The following is a 26,950-nucleotide window of genomic DNA, read 5'->3' as shown; positions in this document are numbered from 1 at the left end:
TGGCTCTCGAAGTCTCTTTAGGAGATGGCGGCCTGGAAGTTTGATTATTAGTGACATCTTGTAACTGAGAAGAAGCTTATCTCTCCAGACAGTGTTGATAACTTGAGACAAGGTTGAACTGGGAAGTGGTGTGACAGTGTGTGGCAAATAAATAAATAAGGACCATCTGCTTCCCTGCTCTAGCTAGAAGATCTGAAGAAGAAGAAAATATCAACGGGTTTCACACCATTGTAAATTCTGTGCTTGTAAATTCTGGAGAAGTCTCTTTCACTCTCCTGTATCTGACCACCTGTAAATATTAGTGCTTTTGTCAGGTTTCGACGTCGTCTCAAGTAAATTGCATTTTCGAACTACGAATGTAGTTTGAAGTGCTGACAGCTTTCAGCCTGACCAATCTTACAACAACAACAACAACAACAACAACAACAACAACAACAACAACATAACAACAACAACAACAGTCGACCACCTGATCAGTGGGTGCAGCAAAATTTCACAAACTGACTATCTACAATGCCATGACCGCGTTGCTAAGATCATTCACTGGAAATTGTGCCAGAAGTTTGGATTTGAGTACAGTAAAAACCACTGGGAACATCAGGTTGAGAAAGTTTTGGAGAATGAGAAACTCAAGATCTTGTGGGACTTTAGGATTCAGACTGACAGGCACTTGGTCCACAACACACCTGACATAACAATAGTTGAAAAGAAAAAAGTATGGTTCATTGACATTGCAATACCTGGTGATGCACGGATTGAAGATAAGCAGCAAGAAAAAATCACAAAGTATCGGGACTTGCAAATTGAAGTTGAGCGACTGTGGAAAAAGAAATCGTGTGTTGTCCCGATTGTAATTGGAGCCCTCGGAGCAATACCCAAAGGGCTACCCCGCTATTTAGAAATTCTAAATTTACCGGACTTGAACATTTTGACTCTACAAAAAACCACCTTACTCGGAACAGCTTACATCCTCCGACGATACCTTAACAGTTCCTAGGTCCTTGGTTAGGACTCGAGCTGCTGAGTTATTAACCAGCCTCAAAGGCTGTGAATCTCACCAAAGATTAACAACAACAACAACAACAACAACAACAACAACAACAATCAGAATTATGTAAAAAATATGACTTGCCTGTATCCGAAAAGTCATGGGAACATAAAGTGGAAAAAGTTCCTGAAAGTGAGATGGTGAAGATCTTGTGGGACTTTTGAATACAGACGGATCATCATTTGGAACATAACACGCCAGATATCGTAGTTGTTGAGAGCCGAAGCGTATAGTTTATTGATATCGCTGTACCAGGAGATGCCAGAGTCAAAGAGAAAGAACTGGAAAAAATCACAAAATATCGCGACCTGGCCATCGAAACTACGCAATTATGGATGAAACATGTAACAATGATACCCATTGTCATCGGGGCACTTGGTACCATGTCCAAGAATGGTACAAAACACATCAAGAAATTGCAGCTTCCTGCAATAACACCAGCGGAACTGCAAAAAACTGCGCTACTTGGAACATTGTACATCTTAAGAAGGTACTTGGTTGATACCTAGGACATTGGCAGCAACCCCTATCAACAATTAGCACCCGTCAATGGTATTTGTGACACATTTTTAAATGTTCAGTTGGCTGAGTTTCATGTTTAATGAATAAAAGAGATAATCATCATCTTCAGAATAGAGCTGGAAGGGACCTTGGAGGTCTTCTAGTCCAACTCCCTGCTCAGGCAGGAGACCCTATACTATTTCAGATAGGTGGCTATTCAGTCTTTTCTTAAAAACCTCCAATGATGGAGCACCCACAACTTTTGAAGGCAACTTCCATTCCACTGGTTGATTGTCCTCACTATTAGGAAGTTTCTCCTTAATTCCAGGTTGCTTCTCTCCTTGATTAGCTTCCACCCATTGCTTCTTGTTCTACCCTCAGGTAGAACTTTGGAGCTTTGGAGAATAGCTTGACTCCCTTTTCTTTGTGGCAGCCCCTGAGATACTGGAATACTGTTATCATGTCACCCATAGTCCTTGTCCTGAGGTTCCATCAGGCTTAGAAGCTTCTTTCTGACAACTGCATCTTACAGCCACAATTGATCCCAAAATTTCCATTGCTAAACAAGGCCGTTAAGTGAGTTTCGCCCCATGTGATGACCTTTCTTGCTACAGTTGTTAAGTGAACCACTGCAGTTCGTTAAGTTAGTGAAACACTGTTGTTAAGAGAATCTGGCTTCCCCACTGAGTTTGCTTATCCGTAGGTCGCAAGTAGTGATCCCATCACCCTGGGACACTGAAACCACCATAAATACATGTGCGTTGTTAAGTCTCTCAATTTTGATCAAATTTTGATCAAAGGAGTAGTAGGGGGGACACAATAGCAGTATTCCAGTATTTGAGAGGTTGCCACAAAGGGGAGGGAGTCAATTTATTTTCCAAAGCACCAGAAGGCAAGAGAAGAAGCAATGGATGGAAACTAATCAAAGAGAGAAGCAACCTGGAATTAAGGAGAAACTTCCTAGCAGTGAGGACAATCAACCAGTGGAATGGAAGTTGCCTTCAGATGTTGTGGGTGCTCCATCACTGGAGCTTTTTAAGAAGAGACTGGACAGCCATCTATCTGAAATATTGTAGGGCAGGGGTGAAATGTAAAATTTGTTACTACCGGTTCTGTGGGCGTGGCTTAGTGGTGGTAGGTAATGTGACTGGGTGGGCATGGCCAACTTTTTTTTTTTTTAACTTTTCAAAGCATTTTTTCTAATGCCAATCAGGCAACTCAGCTGGGATCGTCAGAGAGGCTTTTTTAAAAAAATGCCTCTCTGACGATCAGGCAGCTCAGCTGGGATCGTCGGAGACTTTTCAAAGCATTTTTTTTACCACCTCTTTGGCCAAGAGGTTGCAGAAAAAAATGCTTTGAAAAGCCTCTGACGATCCCAGCTGAGCCTTATTCAAGTTAAGAAGGCAGGCAAACCAAGATGGAGAAAATAAGAAGCAATTGCAGTTACACAGATGATATAGCAGTGAAGAGAGAGCCCCTGCATTAAAGGCCTCAGAAAAAAATGTGAGTTCACAAGAACTGTATATTTTAGTCCATCAATCTAAGCCAATTATATCCTGGCTTACATTCTGTAGAAATCACTGAGATTTATTTCTGGGGAAAAAAAAAACAGACAAAGGAGAAAGCTGCAAGTTTATTGTCATTTCATAAATTGTGGCTAATATTTCTAGCTTTTATTCGATGTTTTTCTTACGAAACGTTACCGATTTTCTTCCTTCTTACAGAGAAGCATCTTACTCAAATATTATGGTGATTTTGGAGTCCGTTTTTTTTTAACCTGACTTTTTCTTTTCTTTTTTTTTCTTTAATTGCCTTGGCACCACTGATGTTCACCTGTAGTGAAAATACGCAGTTGCTTCATTGCTGATTTTGATCGTAAAGTTATTATCATCCTAAAGTTCAGTCTACAAAAATTGAATTTTGTAACCAGGAGAGCTGTTCGTGATTTTTTTTTCCCCTTCATTTTTTTTTTAGGCCTCTCCTTGTTAATTAGAAGTGTACATATTGGGAAATTAACTATGAAATACTAAAAATGATAAATTATTCCATGTTTGAAAGTATAAATTAAAGGTTTAGTGTATATAAAATTTGTCATGTTTAATTGCAAGTTCAATTAAAATTCAGGATAATGATGATTTATACAGGTTTCTGTGTAATTTGATATTCATTAGCTTAGCCAGACACATGCTGATATTAGCTCGTTAATTATGTTTCCTTTTGTTGAAAGCAGCCTTGTGAAAGCAATCTGTTCAAAGTTTTCCAAACTCATTCGGCTAAATGAATATTTAGCAGCTGTTCTTGCTATTGAGATGGTCACTGTGGCTTCATTTGACTCATACGTGGCATCAATCATGCCTACTGTAGAACAGCAAGGTTGTCTCATTACAAACCCATTTATGAAGGTTATGGGTGACGTTAACAAGCTACTGCATGTAGCAGCGGAATACAACTTTATAGTAACGTCAAGCATTCCCTGCATTGAGATTGGAAAAAGAATTTACCGTCCAAATGCCGAGTAACTCAAGAAATCCAGAGAAAGGACCAAGATGGAATTGCAATAACCCTCGATTCCTTTCATGGATGAAATAAACGAAGGAATGAATTGCTGTAATTTCTGAGTATCGTACAGTAGCTGCTTTTACATTTCTCCCGTAGGGCATCTTTTAAGATGGAGAAGGGGTGATACCCAAGAGTTTTATTAAAGCTCCTTCCACAATCTTGGAATTTTTCTCCAGAAGATTTGCCATCTCTGGAGGCTTTCAAAAAGATAGATAGATAGATAGATAGATAGATAGATAGATAGATAGATAGATAGATAATTTTATTTCTATACCGCCCCTCTCCCGAAGGGCTCGGGGCAGTGCACAGCCAAGTAAAAAACACAATACAAATCCCCATTAAATTTAAAAATTATTAAAATTATTACATTTACAGCCAAGTTTTGTTAAAACCCCAAAAATTTAAAACTCCGAATTTAAAACTACTTTACAGAGATAGCCCTGCCTGTCGGAAGAGCAGGGTCTTGAGGGCACAGCGAAAAACTCGGAGGTCAGAGATTGTGTGTATTTCCGGGGGCAGTTCGTTCCAAAGGGCAGGAGCTCCCACAGAGAAGGCTCTCCTCCTGGGTGTCACCAGCCAACATAGTTTGGGCGACGGCACCCTGAGGAGTCCCTCTCTGTGGGAGCGAACTGGTCGGTGGGAGGCTATTGGTGGCAGAAGGCGGTCTTGTAAGTACCCAGGTTCTGAGCCATGGAGCGCTTTAAAGGTGGTAACCAACACCTTGAATCGCACCTGGAAGACCACTGGGAGCCAGTGCCGCTTGCGCAGGAGAGGTATTACATGAGCGCAACGGGTTGCGCCCATAACCACGGCCGCATTCTGGACCAGTTGGTGCCTCCGAGTGCTCTTCAAGGGGAGCCCCATGTAGAGAGCATTACAGTAGTCCAGCCGAGAGATAACAAGGGCGTGAGTGACCGTGCGCAAGGCGTCCCGATCCAGAAAGACGGATCAGAAACAGATCCAGAACTGGGGGATCAGGCGTACCTGATAGAAGGCCCCCCTGGCCACGGCCGTCATATTCTCTTCTAAAGACAGCCGTGTGTCCAGGAGGACACCCAGATTGCGAGCCCTCTCTGTGGGGGCCAACGATTCACCCCCTATAGACAGTGATGGCAACAGCTGACTATACTGGGATGCCGGAAGCCACAGCCACTCGGTCTTGGAAGGGTTGAGTCTGAGCCTGTTCCTCGCCATCCAGACCCGCATGGCCTCCAGGCAGCGGGACATCATGTCAAGGGCATCATTGGGGTGGCCTGGGGTGGAGATGTACAGCTGCGTATCATCAGCGTACTGATGTACCCTCACCCCAAAACCATGGATGATCTCACCCAGCGGCTTCACAAAAAGAGATTGGATAGCCCCCTGTCTGAAATAATATAGGGCCGTGATAGTGAACCTATGACACGCATGCCACAGCTGACATGCAGAGCTCTCTCTGCGGGCACGCGAGCCATTGCCCAGCTCAGCTCCACCGCAGATGTGCGTGCACGCCTCCTGCCGGCCAGCTGATTTTTGGGATGCACGGGAACAGGGCGTGTGTGGAAGATGCATGCACATGCGTGGAATGGGGGGAGTGCAGAGGGTGCAGTGCCCCCCATGGCCCATTTTTGGGCCTAGGAGGCTGCAGGGAGACCTGCTAGGCCAAAAATGGGGGTGGGGGGGATTGTGTGTGCATGTGGAGCGGGTGTGGGGGGGTCGTGCATGCGTGCGGGCGCATTGCATTATGGTTGCCAGCACATATATGTGCTTTTGCACACGTGTGCACGCTTTCGGCACACAACGAGAAAAAGGTTAGCCACTACTGATGTAGGGTCTCCTGCATAGAATTGGGGTTTCCAACCTTGGTAACTTTAAGACTCACAGAGTTGAAGTCCACAAGTCTTAAAGCTGCCAAGGTTGGAGACCTCTGGCTTAGAAGACCTCCAAGGTCCCTTCCCACTCTATTATTCTGTGTTCTATTTTTGGGAAACAATTAATGGTTCGGTTTTTACCATGCATGCTATATCTCAGTGGTGAAATGTAAAATTTGTTACTACTGGTTCTGTGAGCATGGCTTGGGGAGGGTGGGTAATGTGACTGGGTGGGTGTGGCCAACTTTTTTTTTTTACTTTTAAAAGCATTTGTTTAGTGGCCATTCAAAGTTACAATGGCGCTGAAAAAAGTGACATGGCCCTTTCTCACACTTACGACCATTGTAGCTTCCCCCGTGGTCAAAATTCAGAGGCTTGGCAGCTGACTCGTATTTATGACGGTTGCAGGGTCTCGGGGTCGTGTGATCCCCCTTTTGAGACCAGCAAAGTCAACGGGGAAGAGAGATTACCAACCGGGGTTATTACCTGAACAGCTGTAGTGATTCCCTTAACACCTGTGACAAGAAAGGTGGTACAATGGGGCAGAACTCACTTCAAAACATGTCTCGCTTAGCGACAGAAATTTTGGGCTCTATTGTGGTCGTCAGTCGAGAACTACTTGTACATCCGGGGTGTCCAACTCGCGATGACACGTCGTCATCACGTGACGTATCACAACTTCCTCCCTTCACTAAATCGGGGGTGGGCGTGGCCAGCATGTGACCCATCTGACCCATGGGCCGCGAGTTTGACGATATACAGCTGTATATCATTAAAAGTTCATTTCATATTCCTCAAGATTCCTGTGTGACACAATAGTGAGGCACGCTGGCTGGGGAATTCTGGGAATTGAAGTCCACAAGTCTTAAAAGTCGCCAAGGTTGGAGCTGCCCTAGATCTATCTAGTTCATCTTCTATGTACTTTGTGGACAATGGGATACTTCTGGGAAGCTGACAAGCTTGGCCTGTGAGACAATACCTTCCTTTCACAGTTGTTTCTCAGCAACCAGTACAGAATAACAAACATGCTGCCTAAGAGTTAGCCAAGAAGTAGCGGGTGTTCTTCTAGAAACCTCTCCAGTCCCTTCCTGAACCTCTCCAAATTGGCTGCAGTTACTGGCAGCAGATTACAAAGTTTATTTATGCATGGGGTGATCAAAGGATTTCCTTGAATTGGTCTTAAAATTCACCTTCTTTTTGTTTTAATGGATGCTCTGAAGGCAAGCAGTCCCACTGATTGAGTCTTCTCGCTATCAGGAAATTTCTTCTTCTCTCCTTGATTACAGATTACAGATTAACAGAGTTGGAAGGGACCTTGTAGGTCATCTAGTCCAACCCCCCGCCCAAGCAGGAGACCCTATAACATTTCTGAAAAATGGCAGTCCAGTCTCTTCTTGAAAGTCTCAAGCGATGAAGCTCCCACAACTTCCGAAGGCAACTTCTGTTCCACTGGTTGATTGTTCTCATTGTCAGAAAATTTCTCCTTATTTCTAGGTTGAATCTCTCCTTGGTCAGTTTCCATCCATTATCCATTGTCTGGCCTACAGGTGCTTTAGAAAATAGCTTGACCCCCTTCCTCTCTGTGGCAACCCCTCAAATATTGGAAGACGGCTATCATGTCTCCCCTGGTCCTTCTCTTCACTAGACTAGCCATGCCCAGTTTCTGCAGCCTTTCTTCATATGTTTTAGCTTCCAGTTCCCTAATCATCCTGGTTGCTCTTCTCTGCACACTTTCTAGAGTCTCAATATCTTTTTTATAGTGTGGTGACCAAAACTGGATGCAGTATTCTAGGTGTGGCCTTACTAAGGCTTTATAGAGTGGCATTAGTACCTCACTTGATCTTGATTGTATCCCTCTGTTAATGCAACTTAGGGTTTATTTTCCATATGTTGTTGTTGTTGTTGTTGTTGTTGTTGTTGTTGTTGTTGTTGTTATTTTGGTCTTTCCTTCTGGTGCTTTGAAGAATATGTTGACTAGAAGCTTGATGATGATGGTTGCTTTTATTATCAGACAGATTAATCCCACTGCAGAATGAAGGCCTCTTACTTGATAGTTATGGACCCTGATCTACCATATGGTCCTGTGTGAGTTTGTAAATAGATGAGTTTTTCCCCACTACCGCCTGATCTTCTGCCTTCTCTGAGATAGAGAAGTTCAGGATCTATTCCAGGAGACAATCAACCTAGAAATAAGAAGTTACCTAACAATGAGAAAGAACAGTTAGTCAGTGGAATGATTTGCCACCAGAAGTTGTGGGTGCTCCATCATTGGAGGCTTTTAAGAAGAGACTGGACAACCACTTGTCTGAAATAGTATAGAGCCGTGATGGCGAACCTATGGCATGCGTGCCACAGGTGGCACGCAGAGCCATATCGGTGGGGACGCGAGCGTTACCATAGCTCAGCTCCAGTGCACATGCACGTGCCAGCCAGCTGATTTTCGGGCCTTCCAGGCTCACCGGAAGTCCAGAAACAGACCCTTTCCAGCCTCCGGAGGGTCTCCGGGGGGGGATGGGGGGTGGGGAAGGCTGTTTTCGCCCTCCCCAGGCTCCAAGAAAGCCTCTGGAGCCTGGGGAGGGTGAAAAACAGGCCTTCCGGTTCCACTGGAAGTTGGGAAACAGGCTGTTTCCGGCCTCTGGAGGGCCTCTTGGGGGGTGGGGTAGGCCGTTTTCACCCTCCCAGGCTCCAAGAAAGCCTCTGGAGCCTGGAGAGGGCAAAAAATGGTCCTCCCAGGCCCACCGTGCCATCGTGTGCCAAAAGCGGTGGGAGCGCGGGGGTGTGTGTGTATCACACTCGCATGGGAGCAGGGCGCATTGAATTATGGGTGTAGAGAAAGTTTTTTTACAGTGTTTTGTAATCATTCTGAAATATTTGCTACGGACGGTGTATCAATCTTTAAACAATGGATGAATTAATATCCTCACTAAGAACAAGGAAATTTAAGAGAATGCCTGTTAGCTATTAGCAATACAGGTAGTTCTTGACTTAAGACTGCCACTGAGTCCAAAATTTCTGTCGCTAAGTGAGACATTTGTTAAGTGAGTCCCCCCCCCCAATTTTACAACCTTTCTTGCCGCATTTGTTAAGTGGATCACTACAGTTGTTAACTTGGTTGCTAAGTGAATCTGGTTTCCCCATTGATTTTGCTTGTCAGAAGGTCGCAGAAGGGGATCACGTGACCTTGGGACACAGGAAGGGTCATAAGTATGAATCAGTGACCAAGCATCTGAATTTTGATCATGAGATCATGGGGAGGCGGCAAAGGTTGTAACTGTGAAAAACGGTCATAAGTCACTTCTTTCAGTACCGTTGTAACTTTGAACGGTCACTAAACGAACTGTGTGAGGACTCCTGTATTTGCAAAAATGAATTCTCCATGCTCCCAACGGATATCTAAATGAAGTAGAGAAACATTCACCCGCCTCCCGCTGACTCAGCTGTACATCTGGGGTTTATATCTAGACGACCTATGAGAACAAGTTTTGATTCTACCATCTCTTCTTTTTTGTCTGGATCTTGAAATTGTCCTTTTGGGCTTTCTGTTTGCTTTGGGGTAAATCAATAGCTTTTCAGCTTATCACCCAAAGAGAGAGAGAGGGGGAGGGAAGGAGGAAGGGAGGGAGGGAGAGGGGGAGGGAGAGAGAGAGACAGAGATAGAGAGAGGGAAGGCGGGAGGGAGGGAGAGGGATAGGGGAGGGAGAGATAGAGAGAGAGAGGGAGGGAGGGAGGGAGGGAGAGGGAGAGGGGAGAGAGAGATAGAGAGGGAGGGAGAGGGAGAGGGAGAGAGATAGATAAAAGGGGAAGAGGGAGGGAGGGGAGGGAAAGAGAGAGAGGGAGGGAGGGAGGGAGGGAGGGAGAGAAAAAAAGAAAGAGAGAGAGAAATGAGAGCAATGCATTCAGTACTAGGTGAGGACTTCTAGGTTTCAAAGTCTGTGGAGATTCTCATCCAGGTCATAGTTCTCTCAAAGATGCTTTTTCAAAAGACAAGGGGATTGGTTTGTTTGTTTGTTGGTTGGTTGGTTTTCCTTGAGGAAGAAGAAGAAAACGTTTCGCTTCTCACCCAAGAAGCTTCGTGACTTCTGATGGTGGGAGGATGGAAGGATAGGTATTGACGGCGGAGACCGGATGGTAGGAGGAATGGAAGGATAGCTTTTGATAGGATGTGGTGGTGGGAATGGAAGGGTTACATTTCTTTGCCATCATCTGGTTGTTAGCACTCTCTCTGAGAGCTCTTGAGCCACTTGGGAGTTTATCTGTGGGGGCTCCTCAGCGCAATCGGTTGTGGAATCTTCTTGGAAGTGCTACAAGGGTTGAATTGTAGACTGGAGGTAGGCGATGTCTTATTCCTTCCCCCTCTCTGTTGAGGGAAGGGTATTCAGTTCTAACCCAGATGGATTCTTTGACTCCTCTTTCAAACACGTTGTCCTGTCTATCCAAAATGTGGACTTTGCTGTCCACAGATCCAAAAAGGGACCTTTGACTTTCAAATGCAGATGGACCGCTGAACCTTGTCCTGATGGGTTTGGTCTCCTATGTTCTTCATCCTTCTTGGGTGAAGAATCCATTTTCTTCCTCTTCTTCCTCAAGGAAGGGGGAAAAAAAATAACAGTCTAGTTCAGTGATGGCTAACCTTTTTGCCATCGCGTGCCAAAAGCGGGGGAGCACAGAAGGGTTGCATGCACGTATGCCCATAACCATAATTCTGGGTGCCCCGCCCCCGTGCATGTGTGCACGACCCCCCCATGCTCCCCCCACTTTTGGCACGTGATGGCGTGGTGGGCCCGGTAGGCCCATTTTTCGCCCACCCCAGGCTCCAGAGCCTTTCTTCCAGAAGTTGGCAAAAGGGCCATTTCTGGCCTCCAGAGGGCCTCGGAGGGAGGAGAGGCCATTTTCGCCCTCCTCAGGCTCCTAGAAAGGCTCTGGAGCCTGGGGAGAGCAAAAAACAGGCCTTCCAGTCCCGCCGGAAGTCGGCAAACAGGCTGTTGCAATATTTTCAGGATCAGACTCAATAAGATCAACAAGAGTTAAAGATTTAACTGTATATTCTTTTATTTACATTAGGCATTCTATATTCACTGAATATTCACAGATAGAAGCAAGGGAAATGGTGTAGGTAGCTCCTTATATATACAATGGGTGGAGCTATATGTGGGAGTGGTGAATTATGAATACATTAAGAAGTGAAGAATAAGTTAACCCCTGATACCCTGTCTGTACACTATTTACACATTGGAGAATAAGGCATTTATATCTGACAAATCCCCCTCTAAATGCCGATTCGTTATACAACACCAGTTACATTCAGATTCAGGACAATACAAAACATACAACTTTGAGGTTAAGTATTTATGCTGTTTAGAAGGTAAAGGCTTCGTTGATATATCAGCTAATTGTTCTGAAGTGTCGCAATGCACTGCTTTAATAAATCCATCCTGAGATAATTGTCTCACATGTTTAAATTTTATATCTATATGTCTGGATCTTTGTCCAATGGCATCAGATCTAGATATTTCAATGGCTGCTTTATTGTCTTCATGCATAACAAAAGGCAGAGCAGGTTTTTTCCAGACATCTGAAATTAAATCATTAAACCATACAAGATTATTTGCGGCCTTGGATAAACAAACATATTCCGCTTCTGTTGTTGAAGTAGCCACTAGTTCTTGTTTACCAGTGTACCAGTAAACTGGACAGTCATTTAAGAGGAATACATAACCGGATGTGCTTTTTCTGCATGAGGTGTCTCCAGCCCAATCTGCATCTGCATAACACGTAAGCTTTGGTTCTTTAATATCATTAGGTTCTAACATTAAACAAAAGTCTAGTGTACTTTTTAAATATCTTAAAATTCTTTTAACAGCTTCCCAGTGGTACATTGTTGGTTTGCTGACATGCCTAGATAATAAATTGAGTGGTAAAGCGATGTCCGGTCTAGTCCAATTAGATATGTAAAGGAGTGAACCTATGATTGATCTATAGAATGTATTGTCCTTGAACTCGGGAGAAGATTCATCAGAATTCCTTAGAAAGTCAGTTTGCATAGGGGTATCACAAGGTTTGGCATTGTTTAAGTTGCATTTATTTAAAAGATCTATGATCTTATCTCTCTGGGTAAGTTTGAATCCCCTTTTTGTCTTATTAATTTGGACACCAAGGTATTTGTTTACCTTGCCTAAAGATTTCAATGAGAAATGTTCATTTAGTTTAGTTACAAAAGTTTCTCTTCTTTCTTTATGTTTTCCTATGTATAAAATGTCATCCACATAAATCAATACAAATTCAATGTAATCATCACCCCTCTTGACAAAGAAACAATTATCAGCAGTGGTAGCGTTGAAGTCCATGGTCTTAAGTACTTTTACTAAACAATCATACCACCGTTTACCAGATTGTTTTAGCCCGTATAAACTCTTGTTTAACAACCAAGTTTCATTTTTGTTTGTGTATGGACTATGAGGTGCTCTCACGTATATTTCTTTATCTAATTTTGCGTGTAGGTACGCAGTCTGTATGTCATATTGGAATACATCTAGATTGAGTGCTGAAGCTACCACTAGAGCTGTTTTGACACTCTCTGTTCTTACAGTGGGGGAATACGTGTCAGTATAGTCCTCTGGATATTTCTGTGCATAACCCTGTGCAACCAATCTAGCTTTGTATAGAGTATTTCCTCCCTCTAAATTCTTAATTTTATATATCCATCTGGTACCAATAATTGTCTTATCTTTAGGTGCAGATGCAGGTGTAAATACATTTAGTCCTTGTAAACTTTCCATCTCTTTCTTCATTGCTAATTCCCATTTTTCTTTTTCTTCGTGAGGAAGTTTTAACACTTCCTCGTATGTATTGGGTGTTGTTGGTTCACCATTCATGTGCATTACATAATCCTTGTATTTATTTGGCATTTGATTTCTGGTGTTTCTAATGATTTTCTCGGGTTTACTATCGTTATCATGCAAATATCTTGCTTCCTTTTTTGTTAGTGTGTCTGTCTTTATTTTGAGTTGGCTATTTGTCCAAGTTTTGGTTTTGTTTTTATATTTGTTGATATTTTGTTTTTCTATAGTCCCTTTCTCATGAGATTTTGTATCTTCATGTTTATTTGGGAATATCTCATTAAGATGTAATTTAGACCAGTTAGCTTGTTCATGGAACACAGCTGTTCTGGAGACTATAAATTTGTTGTTACTATCAATGAATCTGTATCCTTTAGTGCCAGTCTCATATCCCATAAATCTGAGTCTCCTGGACACATTTTCTCCCTTTCTTCTTAATTGTTTAGGTATGTGTACGTCTGCTGTGACTCCAAATATATGCATGTGTGCTAATTTTGGTTTTCTATCATACATCACTTCATATGGTGTCTTATTTATAATGCTGGACCATGTTCTATTTTGTGTGTAATTTGAATAATGTAAGGCTTCTGACCAGAATTGTTTGCTTAAGCCAGCATCTTCCAATGTGCATCTAATCATGGTTTGTAATGTGGAATTTTTTCTCTCTGCAATCCCGTTTTGGAACGGAGAAAATGGACTAGATGTGTAATGTAACATTCCTTTGTCTTTTAACCATTGTGAGAATTCTTTAGACATGAATTCGCATCCTCTGTCTGTCATAATTTGTTTTATTTTGATGTTGTGTTGTGTTTCTATGCGTTTGTAAAATTCTTTAAATTTTTGAAATGTTTCATCTTTGTGTTTTAATGTGTAAACAAATCCATAGCGGCTATAATCGTCCACTATTGTCAGGAAGTAACGTTTCCTATAAGTGATTGATGGAGTTAATGGACCAACTAAGTCCATGTGTACTAAATCAAAAATTTTGTTAGTTGATCTGGTAGATTTTCTTGGTCTGGGACTAGTTTTTAGTTTTGTAGATTTACATACTGAGCATTCCAGATAATTTTCACAATTCTTTATTTTAACACCTTCTGCGTGTTCAGTCATTTTTTGCACTACAGGAAAACTGGCATGTCCTAACTTCCTATGCAATATGTGAGCACACTCATCATGAATTGGTTTACCTATCTTTGGCTTCTTATCGTTGTGTGTATCTGTGTGATCATGAGATATTTTACATTCATCATTGTCACTGTTGCTAACATTCTCATCATCTATTTCAATACAGTCCTCCATATTTGAATCAATGTTATGTAACCATTTTTCTTTTGTTATTAGGTAAGGTAGTCCTCCTTTAGTCACCACAGTGCCTACATTTATTTTATTCTTTTCCAAAGTTGCCTTTCCTTTTGAAAAGACAATGTTAATGTCAGAATCTCTGCTTAGTTTTATGGCACTTAATATGTTATGAGGTATTTCAGGTATTAGTAATACCCCCTCTATTTTTCCTAAACCAGGTAAGGTTACATTTCCTCTACCTAATACTTGAACCTTTTCTTGGTTAGCTACCTTAATTACAAATTTATCTTCTGCAAATGAAGACAATATACTTTTGTTATTAGTGGTGTGATTAGTTGCTCCAGAATCAATAAGCCAATTATTGTTCTCACTTTGTTGTGTGTTAGTGTTGTCTTGTTTATTTAATCCATTCAGTGAACCAGACTTTCTATCCTTTGAATTGTCTCTGCCCCCTCTATTCTCTCTGTGATTTGGTGGGCTCCTATATCTATGCCTTTCTATGGAAGGCTGTCTATAATCGTATTTGTTTCTGTATTCTGATCTATATCTTTCTTTTAAGAATTTTGGGCAATCTCTTCTATTGTGTTCCCTGGATCCACAATTATGACATTTAAATGTTCCACTATATTTTTCTTGGAAAGCTACTTTCCTATATGGTTTATGTTCTGTGTGATTGTTAGAACGATTTCTTCTAGAATTATCTTCTGTTATCAATTTGTTAGATAGGCTTTCTATGGATAAATACCCTAGATTGATTGTGTCTAAATGTGACATAAAATTGTCCCATGATGGGTCAAGTGAGTTGATAATGACACTTTTCATTGTTTGGTCTGAAATCACCTCCCCCCTCAAATGCAGTTCAGCTCTTATTTTGTTCAAAGATATTAAATGTTCACTTATGGAAACCCCTGGTTTTATCCTAGATGAAAAGAAGTCTTTAGATATCCTTGTGGTGGTGGCTACACTGTCACTGTGAAACAAATTAAACATGCATTGAATAATTTCTGAAACAGTCAAATTTGGCTTAATGCTGTGATACATTGCAGGAGACACACTAGATATTATTAAGAAAAAAGCTCTATGGTGTAAACAATCTATTTTTAGTGTCCAAGGTCTTTTTGGGGGACTAGTGATAAAAAACAGTAAGTTTTCCTTCATAAAGACAACCTGGAGCTGTTGATACCATTCTTGTAAATTAATGCCATCAACCCTTAGTTTTGGGAAGTCACTGGGTAAATTTCCGACATTATTGGGTCCATTACTTACAACCTGAGGTAGTCCGTGGTCTCGTAAATGCAGAAAATTGCAAAACGGCGTGGGGATGCTCGCTACGAGTCTGCATGATCTTCTCTCCTGTTCATGTCTTCCCGGATCGTCAGCGTAGTTTCGCGCATGCGCGAAGCTCATTTCTTCTTCGGCGTCGTCGTGGAAGGTTCTCCTCACTGCGGCTTGCTCGCTCTGCTCTTCTTCAGATGAGTCGGTCTCTGGTTCGACTTTGGGGGTTCTGGCGACGGTGGCTGTTCTTCCTCTTCTATTGAAAGCGTTGGTGCTTGCTTCGGTCTGCGGCGTGGGGCGGTATCGGCAGGGCTCTCTGGGTTCCGGCGTCAGCGCTCTAGTAGTCAGAATGGGAGCGGGCAGGTCTTGAGGCATTGGCTTGCTCGTTCGCCTTTTTGGTGTCTTTTTAGTAATTTTCAGTTTTGGCCCAAATGCAGCAAAGAGCGTTTTCATCGCTGATTTTATTTGGTGTTTTGTTGGATCTTCCTCGCTTTCTGGTTCTGATTCTTCTGAGGTGTTTGAATCTTCCTTTTCGTTTTCGTTGTCCGATAATATTTTTCGCGCCAGAAATTTTGAATTGAGCTTGCTGATTGGCTCTGCTTCGTTCATCTTGGAGGCCGGTTGAAACCAAGATGGCCGCCATTCAAATTTTTGCGCGGGATCATCGTTTTTCTTCTTTGTAATGATTTTCTCCGCAGTCATATTACTCACTATTTTTGGATCTTTGGGTTTTTCATTGGTGATGTTTTTCTCTCTCGCTGCTCCGCTGTTCTTTAGCATATCTTGGAGGTCCGCGATGAGGCTTTCATCATTCTTCTGGCTTTTCAATAGTTTTAATATCTCTGACCTGAGTTCGTTATTTTCTATTTCGATTTCCTCCTGGTCATCAATTATTTCTTCGTCTTCAGTGGTGTATTCTTCGGATTCTCTCGAAATTGCATTCGTGGATTCGTTGATTATTTCTTGTTCCGTTTCCATTTCTTTGCTGTAGGCCCTGGTGTTGGGCCTATCTTTCTTGGACATTTTAAAGCCTTTTATTGAGTCAATTAACCATCCTCTGCTACCAGTTTGTTGCAATATTTTCAGGATCAGACTCAATAAGATCAACAAGAGTTAAAGATTTAACTGTATATTCTTTTATTTACATTAGGCATTCTATATTCACTGAATATTCACAGATAGAAGCAAGGAAATGGTGTAGGTAGCTCCTTATATATACAATGGGTGGAGCTATATGTGGGAGTGGTGAATTATGAATACATTAAGAAGTGAAGAATAAGTTAACCCCTGATACCCTGTCTGTACACTATTTACACATTGGAGAATAAGGCATTTATATCTGACACAGGCCATTTCCGGCCTCCGGAGGGCCTCTGGGGGGATGGGGAAGGCTGTTTTCGCCCTCCCCAAGTTCCTAGAAAGGCTCTGGAACCTGGGGACAGAAAAGAACAGGCCTTCCTCACACACACACACACCCCCCAGGCCCTCCAGAGGCAGGAAACTGTCTATTTCCCTACTTCTGGTTGGCCCAGAAGGCCCAAAAATCAGTTGGCCAGCGGATGCATGCGCGCCAGAGCTGAGCTCGTGTGCCCACCAATATGGCTCTGCGTGCCACCTGTGGCACACGTGCTATAGGTTCACCATCACGGGTCTAGTTGCTTCTTGGAAAAGCACCTTAAGAGTCTAGGTTTCAATGCAATTTCCATTGTGTGAAGCCGATGGATCAACACTACAGCCTGAGCCTCTGCAATGGGAGCAGCACCCAAGAATCACAGCTAAACTCAAACATTTAGATGCCTCTCAGCTTCCGTTTGTTTGTGTCAGGGTTCCTGATGCAATTTCCCATATACTTGAGGCTTTCTCGTAGATAGAACATACCCCCAAAAAAATGAATGTTCTTCTCGAGCTGTCGGCGTACTAGCCATGAGCCTATTCTTGTATCCGTCCATCTTTCAGAGAAAAAATATTAATCCTCCCCTTGTTTCTAAACCGTGTCTCTTTTGAAATCCCTCTGACTCAAAGATGAATGATATTCCTCAAGAGGAAATTTATTCTTGTATGAGGATTTCCTTAGATCGTGAAGAGAGGGGAAAAAAAACTCTTTGTGGTGTTAGCGGCCGAGAATGTAGGCCGAGTGGAAAAGCACCAAAGTGATTTAATAGAAAAAGGTAATTCCTATTCAAACGGTATGGTCTCTTATTCATTTCCTCGGATTATCATCAAATTTATGTCACCAGCAAAAGGAGCTTTATTGAGTTTCACAGATATATTCCTTTTGCTTTCATTGTCATTAGTTGGCACACTGACATTTTCATATGTGTCTCAGCTAATGCCTCAAAATTACTCCAGCTACAAATGTAACAATTGAACAGATAATTTTAATAAGATTCAGCTTGACTTCAGACTGCACTCCTTCCTTTTTCTTTATAGAATGCAAATTGTAACCTGTTTTTAAAGCTGAGCAATGCAGTGAACTTTAATGGGATTTGACAACATCATATTAAGCACAACAACTACGCATAATGTACCGAAAAATTGGACGTGAAATTGGAAACATAGCTGAGAACAAAGTAAATTTACATGGTTTGGTAGTTTGAATGTCTGATATCATATTCTCTCATGCAGGCTCCATAAAAAAGCAAGGGGATTTAACAATGAATATCAGCGGAAAGTGCTTTTAAAGTTAAAGCTGATGGATGGCTTGTCAAAAAAAATAATTGCATTGGTTGGAAAGTCCAGGATGCGTGCTGAGGGGGAGAGGGGACGATATACAGAGAGGGTGATGGGAAGTGACAGTAGGTTGTCAAGAAGCAGTGGCTGGCCAGGGAAGTGTGAAGCAAGAGCTATAAGGTGGCAGAGTAGAACAGCCTGTCAGAGCAGGAAAGTGGCTTTAATACCCTGAAAAGCAAAGGAATCCGCCTGTCAGCCTTGCTCAGCCGTGCTGAAAGAGGAAAAGGAACATGGCAGAAAGTTAGAGACACTAAATGGGGGCTGGGGGGAAAACCAAGGGAAAAGCAAAAGCAAAAAAAAAAAAAAAAGGAAAAGGGAGGGAGGAAAAAGGGAAAAGCTGATGATTTCATTTGGGTCAACCAATGGCCGACTTGCGGCTGAAGGTGAGTGGGGTGGGCGGGTGGGCGTCACGTCACCCTGGGCCGAGTTGCAAGGCTTGGCCGAGGTTTGGGGTTTGGCTGGCCCTGTAGGCCGGTTGGAGCAGAGCGTTTTGGTTACAGCCGGGACAGGAGGAAATGAGAGCGGATTCTGCCTGGAGGCCTTCTTCTGGCCCACGGGAGCTTCCTTGCTGATTGGGTGCCCTCTTGTTTCTTTCCATTGGGTGCAGCTGAATAGGAATGGAAGACGGGAACAATAAACTGGCATGAGCTTTCCTTCCTTCCTTCCTTCCTTCCTTCCTTCCTTCCTTCCTTCTCTCTAGCTACTTCCTTCCTTGCTCCCTTCATTTCTTCCTCTCTCCATCCCTCCTCTCCAGCTCCTCCCTCCCTCCCTCCTCTCAAGCTACTTCCTTCCTTGCTTTCTTCATTTCTTCTTCTCTCCAACCCTCCTCTCTACCTCCTTCCTTCCTTGCTTCCTTCCTTCCTCCTCTCTAGCTACTTCCTTCCTTGCTCCCTTCATTTCTTCCTCTCTCCATCACTCCTCTCCAGCTCCTCCCTCCCTCCCTCCCTCCTCTCAAGCTACTTCCTTCCTTGCTTCCTTCATTTCTTCTTCTCTCCAACCCTCCTCTCTACCTCCTTCCTTGCTTCCTTGCTTCCTTCCTTCCTCCTCTCTAGCTGCTTCCTTCCTTGCTCCCTTCATTTCTTCCTCTCTCCATTACTCCTCTCCAGCTCCTCCCTCCCTCCCTCCTCTCAAGCTACTTCCTTCCTTGCTTCCTTCATTTCTTCTTCTCTCCAGCCCTCCTCTCTACCTCCTTCCTTGCTTCCTTCCTTCCTCCTCTCTAGCTACTTCCTTTCTTGCTCCCTTCATTTCTTCCTCTCTCCATCTCTCTAGCTCCTCCCTCCCTCCTTCTCTCTAGCTACTTCCTTCCTTGCTTCCTTCATTTCTTCTTCTCTCCAACTCTCCTCTCTACCTCCTTCCTTCCTTCCTCCTCCCTCCCTCCCTTCCTTCCTTCCTTCCTTCTTCTGCCCATTGAAAGTGCCAGCAAAAGCCTTGGAATGTGTAAAATATAGAAACAAATTCATTTGTATGCATATACACACATGCGTTTGAAATCAATTTTCCCCCAGAAGCCGAAGCCATAATAATTATAGGTAGTCCTTGACTTATGACCACAATGGAGCCCAACATTTCTGTTGCTAAGTGAGACAATTGGTTAAGTGAGTTTTGTGAGCCTCCGTGTTATGACCTTTCTTGCCACAGCTGTTAACATGAATCATTGCAATTGTTAAGTTAGTAAGACAGTTGTGAAGTGAATCCCGCTTCCCCATTGACTTTTCTTGGCAGAAGGTCTCAAAAGCGGCGAATCACATGAACCCAGGATACTGCAACCATCGTAAATATGAATCCGTTGCCAAGCATCCGAATTGGTCGCAAGTGTGAAAAACGGTCATAAGTCACTTTTTTGCAGTGCCGTTGTAACTTCAGACTGTCACAAAACGAACTGTTGTTAGCCTGACTAGGTGGCTCAGTGGCTAAAACACTGAGCTTGTCGATCAGAAAGGTCTGCAGTTCGGCGGTTTGAATCCCTAGTATAGGTCTCCTGTGTTAGCAGGGGGTTGGACTAGATGACCTCCAAGGTCCCTTCCAACTCTGTTACTATTACAAGTCAAGGATGACCTGTATCATATAAATAACCAGTAGCACTTTGTCATCTGGTGCAGCATTTCTTTGCAGCAGGCTACAAGAAACTTTGGAGTTGTCCTAAATACGTCAGTTTTAACATCTATTAAAAGGCACCATTGTGCTCGGGTTATTCATTTGACAGGATTATTTTTGTTTATGAAAGGCAAAAGGTCCCGTTTAGGGATGGCAAGAATATAACCGTCCCTAAACGTAGATTGCTTAATTAGCAATCCCTTCTATGACTCTCTTTCTCTACGCCTCTCTTAAACACAATACACAGAGTTTATTGGCGAAGCGCTTTGATTCCTCGAGATTCTGGATGGCGCCCGCTTTCTTGTCGTCTGACTTGGTCCAAGAGGCACCAGTTGTCATGAAGTGGGAAACTCGAACAGATGGCATTCGTACCACGGAACCGCTGAGAAATATTAAGGACGGTGCCCTTAGTAAATCAGGGAGAAGTGTGAAGGCAGAGGGGGCTATTTGAGTTCAAATTCTTGCTGCTCGGAGTGCCTGCTCCTGGGGCAATCCTTGGCAACTGGCCAGGCCGTTTGGATATTTCCCCTTTCCCGGCCAGATTAGTGGTCAAAAATTGGATGGGCTTTAATGGGTTAAACCGCAAGATACAAGAGGCTGTGAGAAAGAGTAGAGTTGCAAAAGGCAGCAATCGTTTGTGAATTAGAACTTTCTGACTAAGAGAAGTGTTTTAAGGCTTGAATTTGTCATTCTTCAATCCAGGTTGAAGATTGGGGGGCGGGGGGGACAGGCCCAGGATGCGAGTGTTTGTGCAAGGATGACTTATGCTTTTAAATTCTGAAATTACGTCAAAGGTGTGCCTCCTGTGTCACTTTGAAAGAAACATAATGCCAATTTTACAACCGAATGTTTTGCACTGTTGGTTAGTCTTGGTGTTGTTCCTTGCTTTAGTGACAGAAGTGTTTGTTCTCGAGTCTGACCTTCCTTCCTTCCTTCCTTCCTCCCTTCTCCCTCCCTCCTTTCTTCCTTCCTTCCTCCCTCCCTCCTTCCTTCCTTCCTCCTTCTCTCCCTCCCTTCTTCCTCCCTCCCTCCCTCTCTTCTTCCTCCCTCCCTTCCTTCCTCCTTCCTCCCTCCCTCCCTTCTTCCTCCCTCCCTCCTTCCTTCCTTCCTCCCTTCTTCCTCCCTCCCTCCTCCCTCCCTCCCTCCTTCCTTCCTTCCTCCCTCCTTTCTTCCTTCCTTCCTCCCTCCCTCCTTCCTTCCTCCTTCTCTCCCTCCCTTCTTCCTCCCTCCCTCCCTCTCTTCTTCCTCCCTCCCTTCCTTCCTCCTTCCTCCCTCCCTCCCTTCTCCCTCCCTCCCTCCTTCCTTCCTCCCTCCCTTCTTCCTCCCTCCCTCCCTCCTCCCTCCCTCCCTCCTTCCTTCCTCCCTCCCTCCCTCCCTTCTTCCTCCCTCCCTCCTTCCCTTCTTCCTTCCTCCCTTCCTCCCTCCCTCCCTCCCTCCCTTCTTCCTCCCTCCCTCCTTCCCTTCTTCCTTCCTTCCTTCCTTCCTCCCTCCCTCCTTCCTCCCTTCCTTCCTTCTTCCTCCCTCCCCCCTCCCTCCTTCCTTCCTTCCTTCCTCCCTCCCTCCCTCCTCCCTCCCTTCTTCCTCCCTCCCTCCCTCCCTCCCTTCTTCCCTTCCTTCCCAAAACAGCACCTATTCCACCTCAGGTAAATGAAACTCCCCTTTTTAATGGAGTATTTACAAAATGACTCAATACAGTTGTAAAAGTTCTTTGTTCTAATGCACTCAGTTTCATCTTTGCCTTCCAGTACATAATAACTAATGACAGGTCTCCATTAAACGGTGACAACGTTGCTTTGTGGTTTACATCTTAGAAACACACAAATAGGGGAGGCAGGGAGGAAAAAAAGGCATATAAAACAATGTTTGAAGAAAGAAGCAGCTTTCTCCAGTGGCTCTGGCTCTTCTAGCAAAATTTCAGTTGCAAGTCTTATCCCATGCTTTATCTCGTTTTGTCATGTCACTTTAAAAACCCATGTCCAATGACAGAAAATAAACAGTTTATTAGCTCTTAAGCACAAATATCTATTTGGGAGAGATCAGAGGAGCCGGAAGTTTAGCAATCCACGTGGAGAGTTGGACAAAGCCACTGTGCAGTTTTTCAGAGTGCTAATAATATTTTGCATATAAAGAGGTTTTTATTACAATGCAAATGCAGAACAGCTTGTTTGAAAAGGTCATACGGTTCATTCTTTCTTTTTCTTTTTTTTAAAAGTCCTACCACATAAAAGCAATACCTTTTTTTTTTTTTTCCTGCTGATCGGATATAACAAAGCTTTAAATGTTAAGGTCTTTATTGTCAGGAGTCTTCCAGGGGTTATAGTATATTTCTCTCCTCCCACCCAATCCCTGCTCGTTGACACTCTTTCTTCTTCTTCTCCTTCTCCTTCTTCTTCTCCCTCAACTACTAAGTTCTTTTCAGGCAAATGAGGCTCACTCGAGGCTAGAAACCGAACTGAAAAATGTAAAAATGGACAAGATGAATTGCCAAGGCCTCCGTGCATAAATAAATTACAGGGGGAAACAAGATGAACAATGATTGTGTGGTTGAAGACCTGGCTGAATACTCGTGTCAGGTGGTGATTGGAAGAATGATAAATGGAGTGACCTAACAAAAGGATTGACTTCTCCAAAAGACAGGCCCCTTTAATGGATGGGAAAGGATGAAGCCTCATTTAGAAAGGAGAGGCTGTTTGCTGTGCAGATATGACAAAGGGAAAGTCGACAACCATTGATTTACATTCGGGAATGACAGTTGAAAAATTCAACAATAATCATGACAAATGAGAAGCGATGCAGTCAGAAGGAAAAGGGGGGGGGAAGAGAAGCAAAAAAAAAAAAAAGTCAATACGTTAAGCTTGAGAAGAAATGCCAAGGTCACAGGGAAAGGTTCCCAAACTTTGCTTTTGACAACCTTAATGGGGGGAATATCGGGAAAGATGAGGTCCAGGTTGTACGGTACAGCTTAGAGGAAAGGATTGGAATGGACGTTAGTTCGTCTCAGCTTCTTCCAAACTGCTCTTAAATGTTCACTGCAGCTTCTGGGAAGAAGTTGTTCTCCTGATTTCTTCGCATCGCTGTGCAGAAATTCTTGGAATGAAAATACGTGAGCAACCCGAAGTGTCTTCAAATAAAATAACGTAGATTTTTCCTCCCCACCTCTTTTCTTTTCTTTTCTTTCTTTCTTTCTTTCTTTCTTTCTTTCTTTCTTTCTTTCTTTCTTTCTTTCTTTTCTTTTCTTTTCTTTTCTTTTCTTTTCTTTTGCTGTGCAGGTGGATAAATTTATTATCTTTGTATTTTTAAAATCCACACAGATGCCACAGGAACGCGGAGACGATGGGGAAAGTAAGGTGGCTGCTTTGTTATTGACGGAGGAAAAATAAGTTTTGGTGACTTTTGCCTCGGCTGCTGGAATGCCTGCCCTTGCATTTTTTAAAAAAAAAATAATAAAAAGGAAGAAAGAAAGAAATATGAAGGCACCGTTAATGAGGTTTCAAGTTAGTTTGGGGGGAAAACAATCGTGTTAGAAAAGCAGGGAAGGCGTTTGGAAATTGTCCAGCTTTCTAGCATATGCTTGTGCAGTTCTTGAGAAAGCTGTTATAAATAATTAGAGGAGGATCATATTTCACTGACATTTCTGTATTTGCAAAGAAAAAAAAAAAGCCTATTCAGGCAATGTTTGTAAAATAACTGTCCTTTATAAAAGAAATGAATCAGTACTTTTCCTCAGTCTGGAGCATATTAAATGGCACAAAAATCTTTATTAAGCAATTTTAAAATAAGATGTGCCGGGGGAAAATATTTCATTTGGCCTTGATTTGTCTTCTGTGGCCACTGGAGTAATGATCTGTGAGTCCGGGGCTCACATGAGGAATGGCTGAGCCAGAAGGAGAAATAACTCTGAGGTCCACAATAAGAAAGAAAGAAACGATGAATGGTTGGATAGTTGTGTAAAGATACTGCCCTTCTGTTCTCCCTTTCTCCTGAGCTTGTCCACCTGGATATTTTGGGGGATGAAAAGAGGAGGCAGCTAAGCACACCTTAACTGTCTTGTTGGCATACGAAGCAAAAGAAACTCCCGAGACATTATTTTACCAAGGGTATAACTTTACTGATAGATCCATACAGGCACAGAAGAAATGAAACCAGCTCTGAGGTTTTTGCGCGAAAATAGCATAGTGCAGTGATGGCGAATCTTTTCAGCACCGAGTGCCCAAACTAGAACATGCGTGTGCACCAGAGTGCCAGAAACCCAAAGACCAGCTAGGCGGTGCATATGTACCCACTGCCCAGCTGGTCTTTGGATTTCCGGTGCATGCATGCATGCATGCCAACCAGCTGGTCTTTGCACATGCCAGAAACCTGAATACCAGCTGGCCGGCGTGCACATACACGCCAGTCAGCTGGTCTTTGGGTTTCTGGCGCTCCAGTGTGCGTGAAGACCAGCTGGCTGGTGAGCATGCGTGCGCCGGAAACCAGAAGAGCAGCTGGCAATGGTGCACATGCCCACAGAGAGGGCTCTGCATGCCACCTCTGGCACAATGTCCCCATCACGGACATAGTGAATTTTCCCTATTCCCCATGTGAGCTGTCCATTGTCCCCCAATCCAACACGTTCCTTTTATTTTGGGAAAACGATCTGCAGAAGGTTCCCATCACACAACCTTGAAGTGTCAGGATTTTCTCAGGCTGCAAACAGTTCACATACATTCCTCATCTCCCAATACATCCCAAGCGTTCCGTTTCCCCCCTCCTTTGGTTTCTGTTGTCAAGTTGAGAGTAGAGGTGGGTTATGAGTCAACTTTGATAGTTTCCTTTTTAACTCCATCACAGTGTATGATTTTGGAGAAGGAAAAAAAAGAATAGTACCGTAAGGAAGGCTGAACGCCGAAGAATTAATGCATTCAACAGTTGGAGAAGACTCTTGAGAGTCCCTTGGACTTCAAGGAGATCAAATCGGTCATTCCTAAAGGGAATCATTCTTGACTGTTCTTTGGAAGGAGAGACACTGAAGCCCGAAGCTCAAATACTTTGGCCACCAAATGAGAAGAGAGGACTTCCTCGGAGAATACCCTGATGGAAGGCAAAAGGAGAAGGAGACAAAAGAGGATGAGATGGTTAGATAGTGTCATTGACTCAATGAACATGAATTTGGGCAAACTCAACGGGAGAAGTAGAGGACAGGCGGTCTTGGTGTACTGTGGTCCATGGGGTCGCAAGGAGTCGGGCACAACTTAGCAACTGAACAACAACATCAACAACAACAACAAATAGGGAAGTAATTCCAACTTTGAAATTATTAACTGTGGATAGGTTTTCTCCCATTGGTTCTCCGCACTAGCTAAGGTGTTGTTCTAACGCAGGGATGGCTAACCTTTTTGTCGTCATGTGCCAAAAGCACACGCCCGTGTGCCTCCACCCATAATGCAATGCGCCTGTGCCCCCCACCCCTGCACATGTGTGAGAGACCCCCCCCCACGGTTCCACCACCCCCTGCACATGCACGTGCAAGCCACCCACGGCCCGTTTTGGGCCTCGCAGGCCTCCCTGCAGCCTCCTGCAGTTTTTGGTCCCAGGAGGCTGCACGGAGGCCTGCTAGGCCCAAAACAGGCTGTGGGGGGGCGCACCACACCCCTTCACACACCCCACTTCCCACGCATGCACAGATGACCCCCCTTCCCCCCGCACATGCGCACACATCTCCCGCATGTGCCTTACTCCCTGCGCATGCACGACAGATACCCGAAAATCAACTGGCTGGCGGGAGGTGAGCGCGTATGCGTGGTAGAGCTGAGCTGGGCGACAGCTCGTGTGCTCACAGAGAGGGCTCTGCGTGCCACCTGCGGTACATGTGCCACAGGTTCGCCATCACGGCTCTAAAGGATCCATTTGACATCGACTTCAGAGCTTTCCCTTAGTTGAGGGACAACTTATAAATATTTCACAAAGATAAATAAACAAACAAATACATAGAAAGATGTCCTCACACTCTCTTTTTGGTAACCCCGTGATTTAGGCTAGCCTGCAGTTGAAGCAACGAGTGAAGTGGCAGGTCTCTCTTGCACAAGGTTAATATTCTGTTAAACCACCTTGGTTTTTTAACATTTGTAGAGCTGACTAAAAAAGTCTATATTTTCACCCAAGGAATTGGAAGTGCCATAAGCATTTTCATTTCATGTTATGTTGCTGCCGAAGGGTGCATTTCTTAAAATATTCCACAGCTCAGAAATTATTTATTTGCCACTATTTATAATAAATTATTTAGAGTGCAAAGTGCTTCACAGGCTGCTATAAATATATTAGTCTTTCAGGGGTCAAAAGGCACCTTATTGTTTTTGCTGCAGAAAGCTAGCTCAAGTCTTTTTTTGGAAAGTCATCTCTTAAAAATCTGAATTAAAGGGAACATTTATCCCTATTTAGGCTTTTGTAAATGTGTGGGCTTTTAGTGACTTTATATTCCTGCCAAGGGAGGGAATTCCTTCTTTGCATGTGTTGGAATACATATTAGAATGTATTTTTGTATTGCAACAGCTACAGAATTATTCAGCCAGGAGATGGCAGCATTTCGTGTGCATCTATGGTTATAATCTATGGTTTCTTGTTCTGGTCTCCTATGTTCTGAGGAGAGTTTCCTGTTTCCTGTTACAGTTGAATAGTTGTGCAGTAAAGCACATGGTGACTGTACTTTTTGTTTGCTCTGTAGTGCTTTATAGAAAACAGAATTTCTAACAGCATGGCAGTCAAGAAGCTTAATTTCA

General features: G+C 43.5%; 1 protein-coding gene and 1 long non-coding RNA gene across 2 annotated transcripts in view; one reads left to right on the top strand and one right to left on the bottom strand.

Moving 5' to 3' along the window:
* The window catches only part of LRMDA (leucine rich melanocyte differentiation associated), a 1,044,508-nt gene that overhangs the window by 414,469 nt on the left and 603,089 nt on the right, over positions 1 to 26,950 (top strand). The gene's annotated exons all lie outside the window — the stretch shown is intronic.
* On the bottom strand, positions 22,176 to 25,261 carry LOC148113190 (uncharacterized). The gene is made up of 2 exons (XR_015728537.1): positions 25,062 to 25,261; positions 22,176 to 23,614 (listed from the first exon to the last, which is right to left on the bottom strand). It is a non-coding gene; the product is annotated as an uncharacterized LOC148113190 (long non-coding RNA).

Source organism: Pantherophis guttatus, chromosome 6, assembly GCF_059756535.1.
Source record: "Pantherophis guttatus breed Tessera chromosome 6, ASM5975653v1, whole genome shotgun sequence".
Taxonomy (NCBI): domain Eukaryota; kingdom Metazoa; phylum Chordata; class Lepidosauria; order Squamata; family Colubridae; genus Pantherophis; species Pantherophis guttatus.
Note: the sequence above shows the minus strand (reverse complement) of the source record. Positions and strands in the feature narration are given on the sequence as shown.